Source organism: Gymnoscopelus braueri, assembly GCF_963280865.1.
Source record: "Gymnoscopelus braueri genome assembly, chromosome: 20".
Classification (NCBI taxonomy): Eukaryota; Metazoa; Chordata; class Actinopteri; order Myctophiformes; family Myctophidae; genus Gymnoscopelus; species Gymnoscopelus braueri.
Window position 1 is genome coordinate 33,732,296 of NC_137622.1, and position 22,257 is coordinate 33,754,552.

Consider the following 22,257-nt stretch of genomic DNA (forward strand, 5'->3'; position numbering starts at 1 on the left):
CCCCGATGGTCAATGACTCTCCCTTGCACATTGTTCCACACCATTGTGCAGTTCTCTTTTTTTATGTGCCCAGCTGCCACCTGTCTACCATACAGTATTATCCAGCCCAGGGAAAGGCATTCTGACACTGTGTTAGAGGCTGGCCATATACAGACCACACCACTGACAAACATTTGACTAGCCGCTTGATATATACGGCACTAGGAGAAAGTACTAGCCTTTGAAACGAGATCAACTTGCACGTGACGCGGCCCGTAAAGGCACTCTGTGCTATATTCGGAGATGTACGCTTTTTATATGGAAACAGAAACCGCAGCAGAATGATCAGCGGAATGATCGCTATCGAATTTCACGAGTGGGGTCCCTCCAGCTCAGCCATTAGCTTCTTTGTTAATTTCATGCACAACAAGATACTCTCTCCGACACCCTCCCTGGGTGTGTGCATATATGCACATGACCACCACAGTTTTAACTGCTGAGTCAACTCAGACATTTACAGAAGAAAAGGTCAAGACATTTTTATTAATGTCTAATTGACATCAGATTAGTTTTGCACGGAATACAACACCCTCCCGATCAATAATCACTTATCAGTGATGAAGCTCGGGGCAAAAATATGGAAGGATCTGAATCTCTGTGTCTTTGATGAGGTTTGGAATCAATACCAGGGCCAAACCAGCACTGTTGTATCTCAACCATTCTTATTAAAGGGATAGTTCACCCCCAAAATGACTTGAATTCATGGATATAAGCTAAAAAAATATCCATGAACTCAAGTCTAACATGGGGTGACTAATCGATAGAATTTTTTTTTGTTTTGGGTGAACTATCCCTTTAAGAGAGTAGGGCTATTTTCCCAAATAACAGTGTGGATACATTATTTTTTTTGTAATCACAATGATAAATACATATAGTCACAGGAAATCACACAGGATTTTACATTTCTGCAGCATCACGGCTCAATGTGCCCCAAGAAAATGTGCCACAAAACAACACCTATAAATATGTCTTTATGGCTCGGTAACACGCTGAGCCTCAATCTCCTTTTTACTGTGTGGCGCTATTTGAATGCAGCTGTACATTATTTCCCTCACATTAGAAACATTGTTTTGCGTCTCTTTATTACTGTGAGTCGTGGTGAGATTTCACAACATTGTGAAATTGCCAATTATGCGAGTGTATGGGCGACGCGCACCTCGTCTGGGAGCTCAGAGGCACACTGCACTCAATAGGCCTCCTCAGAGAGCCACAAAACGCCTACCTCGTCACGGGGCCTCATATCCTATGAGATGGAGGTTCTTAACTCTTTAAGACCGGGAACGCATCTGTGTCATTTTAATATTTCTTTCTTTTCTTTCTATTTTTGAAAAATTATGAAAAGTTGTGCAAATATTTGAGTTTTTTTCTTTTTTTTTTGCGGACATTTGTAACTCAAATCTTTGCTTCTGGTGGTTCCTGGAACTAAATATCTTTACAAATGTTCGCTTTAAAAATATATATAATCCAAGATTTTGCCACAAATTTTCACGATTTTTCAAAAATAGCAGATCTACAAGCTCATAGCGCGGCACTCGGTTCCCGGTCTGAATGGGTTAAGACAACGGTGATGTATTTCCACCCTCTCTTTGCTTATGTCAGCAGGTGATTATATAGCAGTCATTGCAGGGCTTTCTTTTCTATTCAGCAGGCAATTACCATGGCTTTTCATTAAATTCTATAAAGCAGGAGCTCCGCACCATGCAGTCCCTCATTTCCACTTGCATTGCATCGTTGCAGTGTTGATTTCGTCGACTAAAACTATGACGAAAAATGTTCGTCGACTACCTTTTTCCACTGACGAAAACAAAATAAAAACTAAGCTACAGTGACTAAAACTAAGACTAAATATATTGACAATTTCGTCAACAAATAAGAACTAGACGAAAATGTCAGGGAGGGACATCGTCATTTTATGTTTGGTTGCGCTCCTGTGTTGCGTTCTGAAAATAGCCCATCTACAAGCTCACAACGCGTCACTTTCAGATGACTAGAATATGACAAACTAAATGGAATTTTATTCAAAAGACTGACTAAAACTAAATCAAAATTTGCTGTCAAAATCAACACTGCATCGTTGCCATGTCTGCTGACATGCGGTACATTTGACATTTTCATCGACTGCTCCCTATTAATATCTCGAACTAAACTCTCGCAACAAAGTAAATTCTCTCGCCATTTGGCTGTCCCCAAGAGTTCCAGCTCGTACGGTGGAAGCGATGCCACGGGGCATTTTCCAATATACCCACACGAATCACAAAAACACATACTGTAAAATGTTTGTGCCATCAAAAGCAAAAACAAAACTGTAGTGGAGACTACAGTACACCAGCAACAGAGAAGTAGGTGGGTAGAGGATAGATGCACACACTGATGTCCTTGCTAGAGCGATGCTCTCCCCTACGCTATGTCAAAGTAGTTGCTTCCCAGATCTCAGCAGGCCTGTTAGCGAGTTTACATGACTGCTTCTGTGAAATGACCCAAATGAGGCTGTTAGAAGGATGTCTTCTTTACACAGCCAGTGCAACTCCAACAAGGGGAGAAAAAAAAAAGAACAAATATAATACAGTATGCACAGCTTTCAATTTGGGCCCAAGAAACTTTCTCAGTATTTCATCTATCATTTATGCCAAGGGGCTTTTAGTCAGGCGCTTCACGAGACCCCCTCCATAAAAGGCAAATGAGAGCAGACCTATATCATATAAAACCAACAGGTTTTGGCTTGGTCAGACTTTCATGTCCAGCATTTAATAGTTGACTTACTTAGGAAATATCACAGGATTAGCAACAAGAAAGTTGCTGCGGAGGGCATATCTCGGTGGTCTACCCAAGGCTGCATACAGTAAGCTATATGCAGCCTTAATGTATACAGTAATCTTACAACGCGTCGCATTGACACGTTGTAACACATCCCCCTAGAATTTGGATGCTGGGGTTCAAGCGCTGAAACACCATGAAACAGCATGAAAAGACAACACAAATCTCAGTTGATACTACAGTTGTAAACTATTCTTATTAAATCACCAGCTCAACAGCCACATCCACCATCGCTGTAATCGCACTGTTATTCAACAGAATGTGTTTCTGTGAAATAATATTTTAATGAATGTGTAATGAATCTGCCAATTACAGTACATTTTTCAGTATGAAATTATGGCTCGGCAATTTGTAAAGTAACTGCCAGTGTGTGTGTACAGTACTATATGGTTTACATGGTACAGTAATAAGTGACAACTGCTGACAGTGCATCAGTAGATTAGCACCGCGGCCCTCGGAGAGCCATCAAGCAGAAAATGATAATTAATTAATCACGGAGAGCAAGGCAAGCTCCTTTCCATTAGCCCTATGGTAATTGTTTCCCCACGGCCACAGTACGCTATAGCCATAGAGACCACGCTCCTCCAACCAGTCATGCTCATTCAGCAGCACCTTGGTTACAGCAAAGACAGCTGCTCAGAGAATGCAGAGGACCTCTAACCTCTGCATCGTTCAGACACACTATTAAACAAATCGAGAGATCGGCAACATGTTTGCTTGTAGGCAAGGCAACCAGATCTGTGTGGCAACCATGTTATGCACCACTGTCATTCCTCTCCTACTTCCCCTGCTCTCTTAATGAAGTAACTTTCTGTTTTGGGTGGTATACCTTTAACCACTTGAACCCTAGCGCCTTACTGTTCTGGGGGAATATTTGCCAGAAACAGACGATCTACAAGCTCACAACATGTCAGTAGACAAGTATTTTTTTTGTCTAAAACCTTCGTTCTCAAAGTGGGGTCCGGGGACCCCCAGGGGTCCTTGATGGGGCTCCAGGGGGTACCCAGCAAAATGTGTTAATATAGCATCACAATCATTTTGACCAGTTTAACTTTTTATACTTTGGCTATTCAAAAATAGCAGATATACAAGCACATAGAGCTTGTAGATCTGCTATCTTTGAAAAAAAAAATTAAATGTGTCCAAACCTTTGAACATATATATTTTTAAAGCAAACATTTGTAACTCAAATCTGTGCTTCTGGGGGGTCCCTGGAACAAAACATTTTGAGATGGGGGTCCGTGGCCAAATACATATCATTTTGGGGGATGAAAAAGTTTGAGAACCACTGGTCTAAGACATTTGGTGTGGAAGTAAAAAAGTGGTCTAAGAAAAGTAAGTAACTCAGGTCTGTTTAGACTGGGTTTAAGTGGTTAAAAGGACGACACCGGTGGTCTGACATTCAGTGTATTTACTATAATTCTCTGTATACGTCACATTACTGCCGACCATTTCCCAAAGCATACTGCAGTTTGTTTGATTTTCTAGGAACATAATGGATTCCCTTCATTTGAGTACGTTCTGAAAATCAACTTGCAGAGCCCTAGGTAGATAGGTAATCCAGTACACTAAATATCACTAGTCTGTGCATTTATCATCTCCTGTTCGAGCACTTGCCTTGTGCTGTTCTTTGGAAATTATCAAGCATGTTCAGAAAAATCAACAACTGCTGTGAGCTAGTGGCCATACATACAACAAAGGTGTGTGTGTGTGTGTGTGTGTGTGTGTGTGTGTGTGTGTGTGTGTGTGTGTGTGTGTGTGTGTGTGTGTGTGTGTGTGTGTGTGTGTGTGTGTGTGTACCACTCAGACCTTGAGTGAGTGAATGTAACAAGTTTCCTAACTGAAGTGTTTTTCTCTATTACTGCAGGTACATAAGTGAACTATTTGGAGGAGAAACGTTTATTTCATGCTCAGTAGTTGCTGCCTGCTTGCTTTGTGTGCCTTCTATCGCAAAGGAACCTAAGAAAAGATCGGCTCTCACTGGGTTGCCCCCGGAGTCTGACTCTGACGAAGAGGAGGACTCTATTGAGGAATGTGTTTGGGCGCTACACAGAACAGAGCAGAGCTCGCTAATGACATGGAGCACTCTCCCCAGCAGCGGTGCGGTCCACAAACATGAAGTGGCACACAGCTAGTGGCCTGCCTCGCACACAAGTACTTGGCAACCGCTGCCACATCAGTAGGCTGCCATGTGAGAAGTTATTTTCACTGTCGTCTAAACAAATTGTTCAGAAGAAGTGTGCTGCCATGTTGCCCCACAATGTAAACAGGGCAGGCTTGTCTGGTTCGGAGTGAAGAAATAGGAGTGTGGCCAAACTGCTATATTGTAGTTTTGAGTCTAGTTTTATACCATATACCATTTATACCTTTCCACTGTTTTCTGCTCACTTCATTGTTTGTTTTATTTTGTATCATGATGTTTTGATCCCACATAGTAGAATGTGGCGTTTTTGTGAGCTTACATTTTCCTCATTCAAGTAGGCCTGTTAATACATAATCGCCTTATAGCAGTTATTTGAGATAATTGTTTCCATGTTGGTGTTCATACATCTTCTAGCATTTTCCAAAAATAGCTGAAATAGCAAATCTACAAGCTCACAAACTCATTGCAATGCGACACATTGTGAGCTTGTAGATCGGATATTGATTAAATATTTCAAAAGTATAAAATTATTAAATATCAGTCATTTATGTATATATTTAAGTTATTTCTTATTTGTTATAGCACAATTATTTGCATGACAATTAATCGTGAAGTAAAATGTCATGATCGTGGCAGCCCTACACGTGAGGTCGGACACAATTACATTGTGTTTTGCTGTGAGGTATCCAGGGAATGTGGGGGAAAATGCAGCTGACCAATGTACAATACAAAATATATATATATATGTCTGTTATTGTGATGTATTTTGAAGTCAATTTTTGTGTTAGACACTTGCATCCCTACTCCGGTGCTAGAATTCGGCTAATATAGCAAGTCTACAAGCTCACAGCAGGTCACAAAGCATTGCAATGCGTTGTGAGCTTGTAGATCAGCTATTTTCTGCAAAGATATTTAGTGTAGAGCGAAAACAGAATAGGGTTTAAGTTAATGCTTAAAATAAACTGGGGTTGGTTTTAGTAAACATTTATATGTGAAAAGTTGGACAGACTATGTGATTACTCATGTTACTAAGTAATATACTGCAGCAAGTGAATAGTAAGTTACATTTTAGCATGTACAATGAATGTACAATGAATGTAAAATGAATACATCCATTTGTTGTTGCTAGTTATTTATTTTTAGGCTAAATGCAGTGCCTTTGAGGGTTTCTGGACCATATTTGTCAATGTTTTGGGTGATTAATTTATTTCCAATAATGAATAAATACATTTGCCTAAAGCAAGCATATTTTCCCACTGCCATGTTGATAGTCACTTTAAATATACATTTAAGGTACACCTTGAACAGATACAAATGTGTGATAATTCTAATATGCAATTGTGCAATTAATCACCGTTACATATTTGAATCGATTGACAGGCCTAATTGTAATGTATTTCAAAGCACCGAACCAGGGCCGACTTGACCGAAAATAGTCCCTAATGAAAAGAATGAAACGATTGACCGTGTGGTGATTCTAAGCCGACTGAATTATTCATACGCTCTGTAACATTTTAACGACTTTGGAGAAAATGGAAACAAATGTGAATTGTAAAAATGAAGCCGTTATTATGACCCAAAGCTGTGAATAGACAATGCCACGTATTGACATCGCATCGGCCCTTTGGTCCTTTAAGGTCAAAGGTCAAGTACGAGTGAACATTCTCTGCAAGTTTGACGCAGCAATGCTGACACATCATACAGTGGTGTAAAGTAACTAAGTACATGTACTCAAGTACTGTACTTAGGTACGATTTTGAGATTATTTTTTTTACTTTACAGGAGTATTTCCAATTGTCAGTACTTTTACTTCTACTCCTCTACATCTCAGAGGCAGATATTGTACTTTTTACTCCACCACAATTATTTGAAAACTTTAGTCAGGCCTACTATAGTTACTATGTAGATTTTGATTACTATTATTATTACAAAACATACATTAACCACTTCAGCTCTCTATATATATTTTGGCTATTTGAAAATAGCCGATCTACAAAAGCTCACACGTTTTGAGCTTGTAGATCTGCCATTTTCAAAGGCTTTTTTAAATATATTTGTAAACTTGTGAAATGGGGACATTCTGCAAAAATGATTACTGTAAACTTTTGGTACTTCAGTATATTTTCATGCCAATACTTTTTATACTTTTACTCAGGTACATGTTTAATACCAGACTTTTACTTGTAACCGAGTTATTTCTAACATGTATTGATACTTTTACTCAAGTAAAAAAAACTTGAGTACCTCTTCCATCACTGTAGATCAGCGGTTTTCAACCTTTTTTGCGTCAAGGACCCCCCAAATTGACACATATTAGCCCAGGGACCCCCATTTGAAAAGATATACCAGGGACTCAACAATTTAGGTTTATTGGGGGTCCCAATCTACACTGCATCACCATCATTAGTATTCATTTAACTCTGAGAGTGTACAAATGGAACCAAATGGACCCGTCAGGGTCCATTTGGTTCCATTTGTACACTCTCAGAGTTACAGACACATACGGGTCAATTTGGTTCCTAACTATTAATTTGGCTGGGGACCCCCTGGAACCCCCTCAAGGACCACTGTTGGTCCCCAGACCACTGGTTGAGAACCACTGCTGTAGATGAAAGCCAACCTTCCCATCTGCATACACACCACTACACTGCTGCATGATGAGATATTATTTGGTGGCTTCACGACTGGGTTCAAATGTGCTTCACATTTTGCAAGCCGCGTTGGAAAAGTTTTGGTCGTTGTCCAAGCCTCTCCCTCTCTCTCCCCATCGTCAAAGACTGGATTGTGCTGAATCATGTCTCCTTGCTCTCCCTCTCTCAAGGCTCTGCTAATTTCATAAGTGTGAAATTGAGATTCAGCAGATCTAGGATTCGCAGGGCCAACGTTGCCTTGCCTCTCCTCCCCCCCCCCTGTAGCAGCAGCACCGGCTAAGGAGAAGATATTTTAGTTTTATTTTCCGCCAGATTTAATCCTTGAATAGTCTTACGTAGCAATAATTAAAGTATAGTTTCTTGCTATTTTAAACCATTAAGACCTGGAACGCATCTGTGTATTTTTTTATTTTGTAGCTAAAAAAAGCATTATTTTACACTTTGGCTATTCAAAAATAGCAGATATACAAGCTTCTTCTTTCTTTGGCTATTCAAAAATAGCAGATATACAAGCTCGTAGCGCGGCACCGAGTGCCGCGCTACGAGCTTGTAGATCTGCTATTTTTGAAAAATCGTGAAAATGTGTGAAAATCTTTGAATATATATATTTTTTAAAGCGAACATTTTTAACTCAAATCTTTGCTTCTGGGACCCCCTGGAACTAAATATTTTGAGATGGGGGTCCACGGCCAAATACATATCATTTTGGGGGTCCTTGACATGAAAAAGATTGAGTACCACTGATATAGAAACACACGTTTTTCAGAAAACTGTTGGGATTTAGAAGACATTTGTAGAATCGGCTTCAGGTCTTAATTGGTTAAAATATGGTACAGGGCAACGGGGTTTCAAATTAAATCTAAGTAATGTAGGGAAAATCAAGCTCCAGTCATGAGCTTGATGATCAATGTCTCAACAGCCTTTAACACACAGCCCACGCACCTGAGGTGAGGTTAGGTAACAGATAGCATCAACTTCCCTCACATGGTGATTAATGGTCACGATTAATGATTAATGATCCCAATTAATCACTGTAATTAACAACTTAATATAAAGTGTAACTGTAGCACCAAGCCAATTAAAATGAAATTCTGCCGTTTAAAAATACATAAGTGCCAGAATGAGTGTGTTGTTCTCATTAGTATTGCGCTGATATATCGAGATAAAATTATCCTCGAGGAGAACCACTAGTCATTGCCATAGCCACAGTCAAAGTAAAAGGCTCATAAATTGATTTCTAACTATGTAAAATTGACTGTCTGGCAATGGTTAACGTGGCACCGCACACCAGCTATTACTCAACGGGCGGATTTCGTATGCGAAAGCATGCCTGAGCAATTACAAAGCAAGCCCATAAATTAGCCGCTGAATCCGTCTTAAATCATGAGAGAATGCATCAAATCCCATCCAGCCCCCTCCCGATGGGTTGTCGTCGACGCTGCAACGGGGAACTGGGGTACTGTAGTTGAGTTTGACAAGAGATAATCAGTAGCCCCCCGAGGGGTGTATGTGTGTGTGTGTGTGTGGGGGGGGGGGGGAAGGGGGGGTCGGGAGGGACGACGAGGGGGCGATTGTTAGTAAGCGAATATTCTCTTCTTTGCAGGAGCACGGAAGACATCAGACGCTATATAGAGCTGCCGTCTATGCCACCCAAGACCTGTTGTATAACGGATACGTTTCTGCTGAAAATGCGTATCCTCAATTCCTCGCCAAGTTAAATGACGACTGACTGCTGAAAAGAGAGAGAGGGAGAGAGAGAGAGAGAGAGAGAGAGAGAAACAGAGAGAGGAAAAACATCCCCAAGGCCAATTTACACTTCACCGTAGTAGTAACGAGTATAAATTAAGCCTATAGGCTTTATGAAGCTTGGAAAGACACAGGTATAGCAGCCAAGCCCGTGCAGGATGGAGAGACTCACAAAAGAGCAGATAAAAGCACTGATAAAACGCCTTGACCGATACACACTGGATTCAACATTTCAACACGTATCGTAAAAGTAACTACCTTAAGACTCCACTTTGTACCGCACGGTGCTCCCAGCCACCTTTGCTTAATCACAATACATAAATCGACGTGTTACAGGCTGCTCAGAACGCACACATTTATAGAATTCACGACTTCCTCGCCGTCACCATGAGTTATATAAAATAATAATGTAATGCAAGGCAACGCATGAAATATTGTTGCTTTGACAGAGAGATTGTCGGGAGAAGACAAGCGGCATGTGTCTTCACACATGACGGTGGTCCCATGAGTACCATTTGGCCACAAACGATCTCATGTAGGTCTGTCTATCGGCATTTTATGGGGCTTGTGGTCTGGCAAGGACAGAGGAATTAGCCTCATCCGCATTCATTAACCTCATTCTCATTCTCCGGAGCAACAGTGCTGAGAACCACGTGTGTCACCGCAGCCTGAAAATGATGAATTGGTAATCAGTTGAAAGCTAGTCAAGAAAGCTCCACAAAATGCAAAATTTACGCACTTGTTTGCCCTTGCATTAACCATTTGCAATCAAATCACAATTTATTGTTGGCTCGGTCAGACATATTTTATGAGCCCACGTTGTCATGTATACACGGGAGAGAGACAACGGCGGTAGCGTTTTTTATTGGGGGCAGCATTGAATTCTGGGTGAAAGACAGAAGTGTATGCCTGTCCTGTAATTTCAAATAGCTGGTTGCTTTGCCCCTAAAGCTTGAAACGTTGGTTGTGATTCATTTTTAATCAGCCTCTTAAATTATTCACAATTTCCTTAATGAAAACATAGCAGCATACGCAGCAAATCAATGTTTAGCCACTCTGAAAAATAGGGGGAAAAAAGGAAATTTATAATGTGTCTACTCCTTAATCAACCTAACAACATATGTGGGGTTTTAAATAAAGCTACGCTGTAATTTAACAATCATACATACATACTACCTACTGCGCTCACATGAATCCTCAACATAGATTCAGCAAAACTCGCTGCGATGAGCAGCTGAGTTTGGCGAATAACTTGGCCACCCCTGGAGAGAGAGAAAGCTTAACCCATTAAGGCCTGAGGTTCCGATTCTACAAATGTCTTCTAAATCCCATAACAGTTTTCTGAAAAACGTATGTTGTTATATCAGTGTTTCTCAATTTTTTTTCATGTCAAGGACCTCTAAAATGATACGTATTTGGGCTGCAGACCCACATCTCAAACTGTTTTGTTCCAGGGACCCCCAGAAGCAAAGACTTGAGTTACAAAAATGTTTGCTTTAAAAATATATTTATTCAAAGATTTGCACACATTTTCAAGATTTAAAAAAGAAAATAGCAGATCTACAAGCTCATAGCGCGGCACTCGGTGCCGCGCTACGAGCTTGTAGATCAGCTATTTTTGAATAACCAAAGTACATGTATAAAATAATGGTTTAAGTGGTTACAAAAGTATGCGTTCCCGGTTTTAGTGGGTTAAGTGAAATCAATACAGTGACAGCTGTGGCCCAGAAAACCCAGGCTGTATCCTAATTAGGGGTCAGTTTGCTCCCAAGAATTTTCTCCCTCCCACCTAATTGCGCTTAAAATTTCAGTCCCGGCGAGTATAGGCTAGCATGGATAGCGTAGCCTATAGCCGTAGAGTAGACTAGTGTCCACGGTGGTCAAGCCGATGGGGTATATAGCCTCTATGTATGCAACCTGTTGTTAATGGACCCGTGTTTTAAAAAAGTTAATGAGAGACGGAGTTAGAAGCAGCATTAGCCAAAGGCTAAGGTGGGGTTGAGCTATGTGGATTAACTTTTCATTACCCCCTCATTAGGTGAGCCTGGGGATTAGAGAGACCCCTAGTAAGAAATGTAGCATGGAAAATTCTCAAGTGGGTCCTTCTTCTTAACCCATTCAGACCCGGGAACGCATCTGTGTCACTTTAAGGATTTATTTGGGCTATTCAAAAAATAGCAGATCTACAAGCTCTGTGTAATTTTTTTATTTGAGCTAAAAAAACATTATTTTACTTTTAGGCTATTCAAAAATAGCAGATATACAAGCTCATAGCGCGGCACCGAGTGCCGCGCTATGAGCTTTGTAGATCTGCTATTTTTGAAAAAATATCGTGAACGTTTCTGCAAATCGTTTGAATATATACTGCTCAAAATAATTAAGGGAACACTTTGATCCCTTAATTCTTTTGAGCAGTTTTTGTTAGCAGTATGTACACAGTTCATGAAAACTCAAAATAGGGGGGGGGTCCGTGGCCAAATACATATAATTGTGGGGGGTCCTTGACATGAAAAAGTTTGAGAACCACTGATATAGCAAAGTCAGTTTTTCAGAAAACTGTTAGGATTTTGAAGACATTTGTAGAATCCCCAGAAGCAAAGACTTGAGTTACAAATGTTTGCCTTAAAAAATATATATATATTAAAATATTTGCACAAACTTTCAAGATTTTTCGAAAATAGCAGATATACAAGCTCATAGTATGGCACTGAGTGCCGCGCTATGAGCTTGTATATCTGCTATTTTTGAATAGCCAAAGAAACCTAAATTTCTCCCGGTCTCAATGTGTTAAGCCAGCTTGGATGGGGGTGGGCTAGAAGAGTTAAAAGAAAGTGATTGGGCTTTTTAGCCTCCCACCTCCTCCTCACTGAGGAGAATCCCTCAACAGTCAAGCTTGTCTATTAGCCAATCAGAAGGTCTGTGTTGGGGGGGGGGGGGAGTCTGCTTTACCTATTCCTGAGGAGGTGACTTTGAAAAACCAGATTGGGTCATTAAAAGTAGAATAAGGAGGCCATTATAATCCTCACGTGGAGTTCTCAATTTATTTGCGTAGCGAAGTCCCCGGTGCTGTAGTTAAATGTCACTCGCGCCAGCTTTAATGAGAGTAAAGTTGGATGATGTGGCCAGGGCCGACTAGAATGGTTGCCAGAGCAACTTCTTCCCCTCATGTCCCACAGAATAGCCTTATACTGTACATCAACACCTGTTTCTAAGAGAGTATACTGGGGCTGGGCAATTAACCGGAAATATCTCGAAACCCACATTTAGAACCAACAACAGACTTATGCTTGCTCATGTAAGTTAATCGTATAATCAAGAAGATAGATAGATGTTTTTATTTATTATACATCAAGGAATGGACACAACATAATTATAATAGATATTTTTTTAATTGACTAAAATGATTAGTCTCATGAACCACTTTAATTATACTTTGTTGTATGGTGGTGTACAAAACATGCTAAAACAGTCAATCTACAAGCTCACATGTGCAGCTCGAAAATATTGTGTATTTACGGACTTGTAATACCTGTTATTTCACCGTGATGGGGAGAGAACATTGACATTGTGTGTGTGTGTGTGTGTTGTGCATTTTAATCAGAGCATTGTCTACATTCCTGCACTCTGGCGCACTCTGGCGGCTGCACACAGGCAGTGCACGCACACAGAGACACAGAGACAGAGACACAGACACACACACACAACCCGAGCACGTGAGGCAAACGTTTTAAATAATTGTGATATTGATTTGAAGTCATATGGTTCAGCCCTAGCAAGTACTGCACAACCAACCAGTCCAGTGCTAAGCAGTATGCGTTGTTCAACCCCAATGAAATGAGTTGACTGCCAATGGCTGTAGGCGCCGAAAAAATGTGTCTGAAGTATGACACACACACACACACACACACACACACACACACACACACACACACACACACACACACACACACACACACACACACACACACACACACACACACACACACACACACACACACAACCTTCAAAGTAGCTGTGCTTTTTTTATTACTTGTTGTGATTCTTAATCATTTCCTTTGTTATTGTTATTATTGCTGCTGCTGTTTATTATTATTGGTGATACGATGTTGAGGAACCAAAACCAAAAAAAATTACTCTGACTTGCTGTAAGTGATCTGTGAATATACTGTGGTGTGTCAGTGTGTGTGTGTGTGTGTGTGTGTGTGTGTGTGTGTGTGTGTGTGTGTGTGTGTGTGTGTGTGTGTGTGTGTGTGTGTGTGTGTGTGTGTGAGAGTGTGTGTGTGTCAAGTGTGTGTGGACATGTGCATCGTCTAATCTGTCTACAGTCAGACCAAAATTAGGTTCTAGATCTAATTATAAAACCGGTGAATTAATTGGAACCCCCCCGGTTCCAACGGCTTTGGTTAAGAAATTGCAGGTGAAATTTGCTGCTAATTGCTGCTAACTGTTATTTAAGCAAGAATGCACTCAAGGCCATGATAAATTGTTTTATATCACTGCTATGGATGTTTGAGGTATTCCACTTCACATCACGCCAACATCACCCATAGCCATGGTATAATCACAAAATGTGTTGTAAAGTTACAAAGTACACATACTCAAGTACTGTACTTACTGTAAGTACAATTCTGCGGTATTTTTACCCCACTACATCTCAGAGGAAAATGTTGTACTTTTACTCCACTACAATCACAGTATATGAACACTTTAGTTACTAGTTACTTTATAGATTTTGATTGTTATTACAAAACAGTAAACACACTAACCACTTCAGCCCTATTCATTTCGTCCATTTGAAAATAGCTGAAATACAGCTATTTTCAAAAGATTTGTTTTATACATTTTGAACTTGTAACAGAGTACATCTACATTACAGTATTGATACTTTTACTTAAAAAAAGAAACACGTGAGTACTTCTTCCGTCACTGGTATAGTCACAAAATACCATGGCTTCTCATGTATTATCACATTTGTAAAATCAGATCTCTTGAGATCAGTTGAATCCTTAGTTACAGTTTCAGATTAAGATGCATTGTAAAGATAATGCAAATTGTGAATAGCAATAATTACCTATGCAAAATAACTTGAGATTCAAGACAGTTGTTTGTTTGGACTATAATTGACATCCACAAGAGTAATTAATCATTAGATTTATTGAGGCATACGGCCAATTTTGTCCATTATGTGTAGCAACATTTTCTATCACCATTTTACGGCAAAGGGCCATAAAACACGTCAAATTATTAGCGTCTGTCTTGCAACTCGCACAGTGCTATCCATCTGGGAATCACCTCAAAGACATGCATGGTTGGAATTGTGGTCACGTACAACAGTAATTGTCACTGTTTTTTGCTCTCTCTGTAACAGCTCAGGGTTTAATATATACTGTAATAATCAGCTACAATCAACACCTCTACCAGTGTATTCAAAGATAATAATACCATCATCTACAATGCTGCAGGAAATGTATGAGTTATTTCGTATTTGTACATCCTTGTGTCAAAAAGAAATAAGAAAGGGGGGCGAAGAAAACATGTTAACAACCCCTGAGAGGTGTGAATATAATCTGAATTGATGGTTTATAGGAGTAGATCAGTTTGCAGTTACTGCGACTAAATTAATACTGTACCATTCAGATCATTAAAGCAACTTGTTTTGACATTCAACGTACATTTGTCAGGTTTCACATTGACGACAACTGGCATTGCGGCTTGCCTCACTGACAGCTAGCGTTTATGATCATACTTTGCTTTGTTAATTTCTATTCTGTCCATATCGTGGCTGACATAGATATCTGTAGGCTATATATCTATGTATATCTGAAACTGTTACTTTTCAGGAAATTGAAAAAATAACCTGTGTTCCAATGGATCCAATGTAATAATTATTTAGTGGTCACATACTCTTTTTAATACTTTTTATTGGTTCAATATCAGATAGACATAACCACTTTAAATCCATAATTTTGAGCATGTTTGTATCTAGGCAAAGATGTCCACATTTCTTCAAAAACAAAACAAACAAAAATAGTGAAAAGCCGATCTACAAGCTCACAATGCGCTGCCATTTGACATTTTACAGCTTGTAGATCGGCTATTTCTGCAACTTTTGAAATGTGGAAGTATGTAGATGAAATATAGACGTATGTAGATAAAAGGTTTCTGCCCGACAGCGACAATATACTTGACTGATTGATTGAATACTTTATCAGACAGAAAAGGTAAACAGCACGAGGTACAGTTAAGACATTTGCGCTAAAAGGAGAACTGCATCTGCATACTGCATCTCTGGTACTGCCCTGCAAGGTAAGGGAACCACTAGCATAATATGCAAAACTGAACCCAAGCCACCCATGTGTATACTGTACGTAGCAGCTTTAATGTATATTTTGGGATAATTATGCCGGATAGAGTACAGTACGGTAACACATTTTCGGCATTCATTGTCACTGCCATTTGCCGTGAATTTCCATTGGGATAAAAAAAAGGAGTAGTTTCCTGAGCATGTTGCTAATGCTGGTCCCTGACAAGTTCCCCCCAAACACCAGCTCACTGGGATAGCAGCACACCATTTTCTGTGACACCGTTTCAATGGCTGATTTCCCTCGCTGGCCAATTAAGGAGCAACACAAAGGAAGTTAGTTATAGTCACACTCCTTTTCTCTTCCTCTAAGTGAATTGAAATGATCACTCATGGGCAACATGAAACAAAAGCGGAGCGCATTCCACAAAACAAGTCCTTTTCCGCAATATTTGTCGACGCACCGACTCGTTTGAAGTATTGTGCCACGGCGGTCTTTTTCTTTCGCAGAGTAGTTTTGCCGAAACGTGCGAGAGAGAGCGGAGATGAATACGCTGAAATACCTGGTGAATGGCACCTAGGTGAACGTGCCACGTTCATGACGGAAGATCCATTTTCAAATGAGCAAGAGAGAGAGGAGCCGACATGCAAAGAATGCGAATGAAAAAGTCTGGTGGTTCTCATTACAAACTGCAAAAGCCAATTATCGATCTACATGCAATGTGGGGTATTTATCATGCATTGCAAACCCCAGGGTAATTAAATACAAGTGCTATGCTTATGATGGCTATCATCAGCTTCTTTGCCAGAGCGGTCAATCATTCTATTAAGGAGCCTTGCAGGTATATGGCTCTGAGGCCGGCGGCTAGGCTACCGCCTCGGGCTAACAGAGCTAATTAGAAGGTAGCCCAGTGGAATTCGTACACCGCCGAGCCCAATCCACCCGGCCCATTTATGCTTTTTCGTCCCAATTTTCTGCTTAATTTCAACATGCTGTACGTCTCTGTTTCTCTTAATTCCCCCTCCTATATCTCCCCAGGGCCATCCATCATAAGTTATTTGATATGAAGATTGAAAAATGTGATGCCACCTCAGAATTCAACTGGGTGGATTGCCGCTAGGAAGTGAAGTTTTGCGAATTTCCAACTATTCCCTCCTGACATGATAGATAGATACATTTTTGTTCCGCTATTTCAAGGGTTCTCTTAACCCTTTCAGACCGAGAACGCATCTGCGTTATTTTAAGATTTCTTTGGCAATTTTTTAGAAAAATCGTGAAAATGTGCGCAAATCTTTGAATATCTATTTTTCAATAGCGAACATTATTACTCTATTACAACTTCTGGGGGGTCCCTGGAACAAAATATTTTGAGGTCCACGGCCAAAATTCATATAATTTTGGGGGTCCTTGACATGAAAACGTTTGAGAACCACTGATTATAGCAACATATATATATTTTTTAAACTGACTTAGAAGACATTTGTAGAATCCCCCAGAAGCAAAGATTTGAGTTACAAATGTTTGCTTTGAAAAAAAATATATATATATATGTATATATTCAAAGATTTGCACAAATTCTCACGATTTTTCAAAAATAGCAGATCTACAAGCTCATAGCGCGGCACGAGCTTGATTCTTTCCCAGTCTTAATGGGTTAAACACTGACAACTCCCACTGCAACCGGAAATGCTTTTTAGGCTATTTTTCTTGTGCGCAATAAGCACGACACATGGAAGACGACCTCCTCTGAATCTCAAAAGCCCATCTCTTTCTCTGGAGAACTCTGAATGAAGCATTTTTCATAAATATGAAAATGTTGGTTTCTTCACACAAGACTCAGCTTACATTTCACCTCATATCTACAGTAATAGATGTTAGACAATGAGACTCCTTGTGGGTGTGTAGCGGAAATGATCAAAATGCATACAGATAACTAAAGACCTTTGCAAACTGCATTGATTCATTCATTAAGATGCAGTACAGCCTGGAAATGAGGGCTTGGAGATATGTGAACACATTACCACAAAGTACACTGGAGTATATACGCCCTAGCAAGACCTAATATGGAAATAATTCATTATAATGCATATTGTCCTGTGGTGAATACTGGTTTCTGACGGGCTGGAGGGTGTCCATTATATTATCTAAAAATAAAACATGAAGTGTGCTATGGTGGCACTCCTGTGTCGCAGGCAGAGACACCAGAGGCCACTAAACCGCATCATGACCAAAGGCCAATGGCATATTTGGGACGGGGCACAGCAGTGGCGGCCATTTTGTGGGGCCACAGATAGAGAACCCATTTATTTTTTCCCATAGAGATTTCCGAAAATATTTAGATAAATTATGTTAAGCCTGGAACCAAGCCATCCAGGCTCCTGGTGAATAATGACCATAAAACCTTTGATTCTGTGTCAAACAAAATTATATATTATATTATATACTATTTTTAATAAATACTATTTTTCTTTTGCAGTTTTAAAATATTGTTCGACACAGAATCAAATGCTTTATGGTCATGATTCACCAAGAGCCTGAATGGCTTGATTCCAGGCTTAAAATAATAAATATAAATATTTCTCTCTATGGGAAGAATTTATGGGCTTTCTATCTGTGGAACCACAAAATGGCCGCCACTGCTATGCCCTATACAGTGCGAGATGCACTTTATAGTGGCCAAAAGGGCCAGTCGGGCCAGTAGCGCCATCAAAGTTTTGGCTAGTGACAAAAACAAAAAAATCTCCATGAATTCAAGGCTTCATGGGGTGTGTAATTGATAGAAAATAAGTAATCGTTTGGGGTGAAGTACTCCTTTAAGCCAATTTTGTGTTTGCCTAAACAAACATTGTACAGTGGTCACCCTCATTAATTGTTTTTTTTTTGCATTGGATTTTTTTGTGCGATACTACATAAAATAGAGCATTCATTTGTAAAATAAAATGAAACAAACAAACATAAACATAAAAAACACACAAAAATGGAGATACAAGGTTTCTGTGACGACATATTTCCGTTACCTGGCTTAACCCTATCATCCACAGTCACGCTATAAGCTGTCACATGACAGCGGAGCTATCAACTCCAAAAGCCAACAACAGGATTTCCTTAATTTAGCCATGAGCTCGTTCACACAAAAGGGACGGTGTTTGTAGCCTATGACCCATCACCAATCACTGGCAGCAGAGTGTCATATTTCACAAATAAAGAGCATACTATAATATTAGATTAAATACAAACGATGCAAACACGTAATCCAGGCTATAAGCAACGCAGCTGCAGCTGTGTTGAAGGAAGGACAGCTGGCAAAAAGAAGAATCACAGGCTGTGGGAATGAGTAAATTAATAGGCTTATAATATCACTGCCCCATCATTATGGCACGAGCAGATCTGAATATAATTACATCTGCGTATTCCATTGAATTAATGTGTTGCTTAGAAATATCCTTATGACAATTGTCAGTGGTGAAAAAAGTACTCAAATGTTTTACTTAAGTAAAAGTATCAATACTGCAATGCAGAAGTACTCTGTTACTAAAGTAAAAGTCCGGAATTCTAAATTTCCTTGAGTAAAAGTACAAAAGTATTGGCATTAAAATATATTTAAAGTACCAAAAGTAAAAGTACTAAAATGTTTGAAAATAGCAGATCTACAAGCTCACAACGCGTTGTGAGCTTGTAGATCGGCTATTTTCAAATAGCCTATAGGTATCAAATAGGGCTAAAGTGGTTAATGTATATTTTATAATATAATAATTTATATCTGAAAAGTAACTAACTAAAGTTTTCAAATAATTGTAGTGGAGTAAAAGTACAATATTTGCCTCTGAGATGTAGTGGCGTAGAAGTAAAAGTATTGGAAATTAGAAATACTCAAGTAAAGTACAAATACCTCAAAATTCTACTTAAGTACAGTACTTGAGTAAATGTACTTAGTTACTTTACACCACTGACAATTTTAGCCTCATTCTTTCAGCTACAACCCAAACGGACATGGGAGCAAATAAAGAATGAATATAAGAAACATAGCCTAATTCAAAGTGCTAAGTAGGCTTATGTTCATGTAGATCTTATAAATACAACGAGTACAAGACAAAAAAAAAAAAAGAACTTTTAGATCTGCTATTTTTGCTGAATATTAATCTCTCAAGACAGATTCTGTCATTCTTGTTGTTAGTAGGAATAAACACAGAGGCACCCGGGAGGACGTGGACTGAGAAAGGGGAGGAGCCAAACCGAGTTCCTGTTTCTACACAAAAAAGGAGGTGGTGCCTCTAGAGGCAAAAACAAAGGGGAAAAAAACGAATGGGTTCCCAGATTGGCCCGAATGTTAACCTATTTTCGCCAGGATGTTTGCCTTTAGGGGCGCTAGGCTAGGGTTCATGTGGTTAATGCTTCAATCTGTCTCTGTTGGAGGATTATATTGGTACAAAAGCACAATGAAATGGCTTTCATATTTCTTGGAGCCCACAGATCACGGCTCAAGAAGCTGACACAGATATCTCACTCCAGCTGACATAATACCTCTCTTATAAAAGAAAAAAAAAAACGTCAGGGGAAGCCAAAGGGTTTTTGCCGGTCTCTGAACACTCTTGCCCTCCTAAGAGACCTTCTTCACAATCCATGCACGAGCTCCACGGGATCTTCAATAAATGGTGATGCCAAGATAATCGATTGGTCAGTCGTGGTGCTTTTATATGCGTTGATCCGTTATCTCAACATGACCTGCTCCATAGCGGGGTCCTGCGGTCTACTAATGGAGAGAAGTAGCTTGAGTGTCCTGCAACTTGTTCTTTATTTTACAGTAACTATCTTTATTTAATAAAATACATTTTGGGGCAATCTTTTTTTTAAATCATTTTAGTTTAATACCAAACATAGCCCTTGTACTGTAGATCGTCTATTTTCCATATTTTTGGTGCAACACCCTTGTACGATGTATAAGTATAAAATAGGGCTTAACTCATTCACTGCCACTGACGTAAAAAACGTAATTTTTATTTTATTTATTTAGTTTTTTTGTTTTGTTTTTGTTTTCAAATTTGACCCAAAGACCAAGGAGATATGATTGTTTAAAGATCTACACTCCCATCCACTTCCTTGTTAACTTAAAACTTAAAAATTCTGTATCTCGGCTCCTGAGTACTTTTTTTTTCAATGAAAAATCTCTGGCAGTGGGCAAACGCGGCCAGCAATAATTGTGGCAGTGAATGTTGTGGATAATCAGACTAATCTATTAGAGCATTTGTCCCTCCTAATTGGCCAGTCCATCTGGTCTATTGATTCATAGATCTTTTATATATTTTTTATTTAGTTTATGGATTCATAATTGATTAATCTATGTATTTATTTCAATTCTCGTGCCGATTTGTTAGCATAGAAGTGGCATCAATGTAAATAGACGGCGTCCATTTAAAAGCCTGCCAGGTACACTTAATAAGCTAATAATAAGGTGACATCACGCATGGAGTTCAGTTTCTTCGATCTCCCACAGAGCTCTGACCAACTCTGCAGGAGTTAACGAGCATCATTTTTTCCTCCCGTGAAAATCTATCAGAGTACAATAATGACTGTCAGCCACTGATGTGAAGGACATAGGCTACACATAAGCTGTGACACGGTCACTTAAATGGAAATATGTTAAATGTTTTGTTTAGCCTACTTGCGACTGACTGCTAGTTAATTGTTTTATTGGCTTAAGTACTTTGCAGACTGAGTTACTTTTTTTTGCCATAGATATTAGATTTATGTTAAACTCAAACCAGCTTTTATTTCACACACAGACTTACGCCTGTTTCCTGAGAAAGAGAGAGCATTAGTGCAGGCATTAGTGCATGCATGTGTATGCATAAGTATCTGTGCATTTTATGTAAGGTGCATTCACCTCTGCAATACCTGTATGCTCAACCCAGTGCCTTTAAATAACCCTCTGGTACAAATGATTCTTTGACCCGTAAGATCATTTCCATAGTGGACCATCCATTAAGCTAAATGGTATCAACCGAATGAACCCATACCATTATGAAGAGGTAACCCATATACCATTATAGAGAGGTTACATGTGGTATTTTTCTTTTCTTTTTTTCTCCCCCTCCCCCCCCCCTGTTGACTGAGGCTAAAATCGCCTGGAGGCTCACTGGCTGTCAACATCTGTCCATCAAAGCCCCGTACTACACTGGAGCGAAGAAGCCATCAGATCCACTCAGCTGTGCGTCCATCTAGAACAGTGGTTCTCAACCTGTGGGTGAGGACCCCCCCAGGGGGGGGTCCCCACATGATTTATTGGGGGTCCCCAGATGACAGTGAAGTGACAATTTAAGGACTTTTAAGACCTTTTTTAATACCTATAAAAAAAGTTTGGAAACCCTTGATCTAGAACATGACCTTAACCCTTTAAGACCAGGAACGCATCGGCCTCTTTTTGATTTGAGCTAAGAAAAAGCATTATTTTACACTTTGGCTAATGAAAAATAGCAGATATACAATACGAGCTTGTAGATCTGCTATTAAAAAAAAATATTAAACATTATTTTTAACTCAAATCTTTGCTTCTGGGGGTCCCTGG